Genomic DNA, 5000 nt, shown 5'->3' with positions numbered 1-5000 from the left:
AACCTAACCCGTGTTGTGCCTTAACCTAACCCGTATTGTGCCTTAACCTAACCCGTGTTGTGCCTTAACCTAACCCGTGTTGTACCTTAACCTAACCCGTGTTGTACCTTAACCTAACCCGTGTTGTACCTTAACCTAACCCGTGTTGTACCTTAACCTAACCCGTGTTGTACCTTAACCTAACCCGTGTTGTACCTTAACCTAACCCGTGTTGTACCTTAACCTAACCCGTGTTGTACCTTAACCTAACCCGTGTTGTACCTTAACCTAACCCGTGTTGTACCTTAACCTAACCCGTGTTGTGCCTTAACCTAACCTATGTTGCGCCTTAACCTAACCTATGTTGCGCCTTAACCTAACCTATGTTGCGCCTTAACCTAACCTATGTTGCGCCTTAACCTAACCCATATTGTACCTTAACTTAACCCATATTGTACCTTAACCTAACCCATATTGTACCTTAACCTAACCCATGTTGCGCCTTAACCTAACCCATGTTGCGCCTTAACCTAACCTATGTTGCGCCTTAACCTAACCCATGTTGCGCCTTAACCTAACCCATGTTGCGCCTTAACCTAACCCATGTTGCGCCTTAACCTAACCCATGTTGCGCCTTAACCTAACCCATGTTGCGCCTTAACCTAACCCATGTTGCGCCTTAACCTAACCCATGTTGCGCCTTAACCTAACCCATGTTGCGCCTTAACCTAACCCATGTTGCGCCTCAACCTAACCTATGTTGCGCCTCAACCTAACCTATGTTGCGCCTCAACCCAACACACGTTGGGCCTCAACCCAACACACGTTGGGCCTTAACCCAACACACGTTGGGCCTTAACCCAACACACGTTGGGCCTTAACCCAACACACGTTGGGCCTTAACCCAACACACGTTGGGCCTTAACCCAACACACGTTGGGCCTTAACCCAACACACGTTGGGCCTTAACCCAACACACGTTGGGCCTTAACCCAACACACGTTGGGCCTTAACCCAACACACGTTGGGCCTTAACCCAACACACGTTGGGCCTTAACCCAACACACGTTGGGCCTTAACCCAACACACGTTGGGCCTTAACCCAACACACGTTGGGCCTTAACCTGCTCTGTAATTGTCATACGACGCGTTAAATTAGTGTAGTGTTGCCTAACTGCAACCCCCGCAATATAGTTTGCTACTCGCACTGCCCGGTCCCCAGAGTATCGCTTCATGTGAAACACCTTGCAGCTATACACTGTAATGCGGATGGCAGTAGGACGTACATGCTCAATGCCCTTCGCAGTTGTTCATTGGCATTCGCATGGCGAAGCACAGCCTACGTTGTGGTACGGCTTGTGTCAACTGTCCGCTGATGTTGTACGTCCAAATCACACACTGTACTGCACATTGGTCCTCATGTACTGAATGATACATCGTGGTACATGTGTGACCGTACCACGACTGCGCCAACAACGGCGAACCATACGGTCCAAATATTGTGCACTCAGCTACGTGTCGTCTCCCTATAAGAGCTGGATTGCAGTATGGTATGCCGTGGATGGCGATCAGCATGAGCCGTCTGTTGATGTAGTGGCGCGTGTTGTCAGACGTAGTCGTCTCCTCTCACACACCGTGATAGCATGGTGCACTGCGTTCCACATCTGCGACATGCGACAGAGGCCGGTTGACAGTCGTTCGCGCAATGGACATCGCATACGTACGGGGGCCACCTTCCACGTGTTCGCGAAGCGTGCACATGTTGTTGCGTGTATGTGGGCAGACATAGTGTGTCGTGACACCTGACACAGGCATGCAACAATCGTTGAATTTGCAAATGGCGATGGACGTCTACGTTTGCTGGTGACGTTACGCAAATGAACAACTGGTAAACCGTTGTGGTGCGGTTGTTCTCGCTAGAGGTGAATCAGTGATGGCGACGATCGGTTGAGCTACCAACCGGTTGTTTCAGCGATACCCACCATGCCCACGAACGTGAATGGCATGTGGGTGTGAAGCGATACGCGGCGGTGGCTGGGTGGGACCGTCCCCGGCCGGTGAGGGGGGGCCTCCCGGCGTGCTGGCCGCGCGGTGCGTGGGCGCACGCGCTACAGCCGGCTGGTGGGGGCGGCCAGTGGCAGGCGCGCCGGCCGACGGAGGCGGCAGGCGGCGCAGCTGCGCGCCGGCGCACCCTGCACGCGGCGCCGTGCGGCCAAAGTAGGTCCTCGCGGGCCCGGTGCGAAGCGCGGTGGACATCTGCAGTGTGCTGGTCCGATTGAGGACTGTGTGCGCTGAGGATGCGCCGCCGCCCGGCGCTCGGCGCCGCGACGCCGTCTGCTGCTCGGTCGCCTCTGCGGTTCTCGCAGGTGGATTGTATCGCAGCTGTGCGGACGTGTTGGCGCGTGCGCTGTGCTGGGAGAGTTCGCTTCGGCACCCAAGTGGGGCTTTTGTCCTTCTGTGGCGCTGGCGTTGGAGCTGCCGGCCACCGTAGGTGGCGCGTGTTGTCTCCCGCCGGCAATGCCACGACAGCACGCTCCCGGGCCTCTGTCGGCAGCGGCAAGCTCAGTTGGGAGCACGGGTGGTCGCACCTAAAGCGTCTACTCGCCAAACTCCGGGCGATTGCGCCACTCTCGAACCCGACCAAGTACTTAGGACGGCGCTGCGCGCCGCCGGGACCTGAGAGGGTTTCGAGGTGTATTGTGCAGGGGAGCTCAGCCTCCTCCTGTTTGCAGAATAATTGAGCGGACGCTTGCGTGTTCGCGCGGGCCCCCGGGACACACTCCCGGGCGGCCGGCTGCTCAGCTCTAGTTGACGCAGCTCCCTGGTTGATCCTGCCAGTAGTCATATGCTTGTCTCAAAGATTAAGCCATGCATGTCTCAGTACAAGCCGCATTAAGGTGAAACCGCGAATGGCTCATTAAATCAGTTATGGTTCCTTAGATCGTACCCACGTTACTTGGATAACTGTGGTAATTCTAGAGCTAATACATGCAAACAGAGTCCCGACCAGAGATGGAAGGGACGCTTTTATTAGATCAAAACCAATCGGTCGGCTCGTCCGGTCCGTTTGCCTTGGTGACTCTGAATAACTTTGGGCTGATCGCACGGTCCTCGTACCGGCGACGCATCTTTCAAATGTCTGCCTTATCAACTGTCGATGGTAGGTTCTGCGCCTACCATGGTTGTAACGGGTAACGGGGAATCAGGGTTCGATTCCGGAGAGGGAGCCTGAGAAACGGCTACCACATCCAAGGAAGGCAGCAGGCGCGCAAATTACCCACTCCCGGCACGGGGAGGTAGTGACGAAAAATAACGATACGGGACTCATCCGAGGCCCCGTAATCGGAATGAGTACACTTTAAATCCTTTAACGAGTATCTATTGGAGGGCAAGTCTGGTGCCAGCAGCCGCGGTAATTCCAGCTCCAATAGCGTATATTAAAGTTGTTGCGGTTAAAAAGCTCGTAGTTGGATTTGTGTCCCACGCTGTTGGTTCACCGCCCGTCGGTGTTTAACTGGCATGTATCGTGGGACGTCCTGCCGGTGGGGCGAGCTGAAGGCGTGCGACGCGCCTCGTGCGTGCTCGTGCGTCCCGAGGCGGACCCCGTTGCAATCCTACCAGGGTGCTCTTGAGTGAGTGTCTCGGTGGGCCGGCACGTTTACTTTGAACAAATTAGAGTGCTTAAAGCAGGCAAGCCCGCCTGAATACTGTGTGCATGGAATAATGGAATAGGACCTCGGTTCTATTTTGTTGGTTTTCGGAACCCGAGGTAATGATTAATAGGGACAGGCGGGGGCATTCGTATTGCGACGTTAGAGGTGAAATTCTTGGATCGTCGCAAGACGAACAGAAGCGAAAGCATTTGCCAAGTATGTTTTCATTAATCAAGAACGAAAGTTAGAGGTTCGAAGGCGATCAGATACCGCCCTAGTTCTAACCATAAACGATGCCAGCCAGCGATCCGCCGCAGTTCCTCCGATGACTCGGCGGGCAGCCTCCGGGAAACCAAAGCTTTTGGGTTCCGGGGGAAGTATGGTTGCAAAGCTGAAACTTAAAGGAATTGACGGAAGGGCACCACCAGGAGTGGAGCCTGCGGCTTAATTTGACTCAACACGGGAAACCTCACCAGGCCCGGACACCGGAAGGATTGACAGATTGATAGCTCTTTCTTGATTCGGTGGGTGGTGGTGCATGGCCGTTCTTAGTTGGTGGAGCGATTTGTCTGGTTAATTCCGATAACGAACGAGACTCTAGCCTGCTAACTAGTCGCGTGACATCCTTCGTGCTGTCAGCGATTACTTTTCTTCTTAGAGGGACAGGCGGCTTCTAGCCGCACGAGATTGAGCAATAACAGGTCTGTGATGCCCTTAGATGTTCTGGGCCGCACGCGCGCTACACTGAAGGAATCAGCGTGTCTTCCTAGGCCGAAAGGTCGGGGTAACCCGCTGAACCTCCTTCGTGCTAGGGATTGGGGCTTGCAATTGTTCCCCATGAACGAGGAATTCCCAGTAAGCGCGAGTCATAAGCTCGCGTTGATTACGTCCCTGCCCTTTGTACACACCGCCCGTCGCTACTACCGATTGAATGATTTAGTGAGGTCTTCGGACTGGTACGCGGCATTGACTCTGTCGTTGCCGATGCTACCGGAAAGATGACCAAACTTGATCATTTAGAGGAAGTAAAAGTCGTAACAAGGTTTCCGTAGGTGAACCTGCGGAAGGATCATTACCGACTAGACTGCATGTCTTTCGATGTGCGTGTCGTGTCGCGCAACACGCTACCTGTACGGCTCGCAGTAGCCGTGCGCCGCGTGCGGAACCACGCGTGCTTCTCAAAACTAACGCCAATGTTGTGTGGTACGAGCGCTGAAGCGCTGGAGCGGCTGGCCTGCGGCACCTGGCGCCGGGCGCCGGTTTTGAATGACTTTCGCCCGACTGCCTGTCCGCTCCGGTGTGGAGCCGTACGACGCCCATCGGCCGTGAGGCCGTTGGACACAGAACGCTTGAACAGGGGCCGCCACA

The 5000-nt window shown here is 54.8% G+C and overlaps 1 non-coding gene across 1 annotated transcript; it reads left to right on the top strand.

Moving 5' to 3' along the window:
• Window positions 1–2797: 2797 nt before the first annotated feature.
• Window positions 2798–4707, top strand: LOC124608801. The gene has a single exon (XR_006979366.1). It is a non-coding gene; the product is annotated as a small subunit ribosomal RNA (ribosomal RNA).
• Window positions 4708–5000: the final 293 nt, after the last annotated feature.

Source organism: Schistocerca americana, chromosome 3, assembly GCF_021461395.2.
Source record: "Schistocerca americana isolate TAMUIC-IGC-003095 chromosome 3, iqSchAmer2.1, whole genome shotgun sequence".
NCBI classification, from domain to species: domain Eukaryota; kingdom Metazoa; phylum Arthropoda; class Insecta; order Orthoptera; family Acrididae; genus Schistocerca; species Schistocerca americana.
The sequence above is the reverse complement of the archived record's forward strand: the minus strand, read 5'-3'. Positions and strand labels throughout refer to the sequence as shown.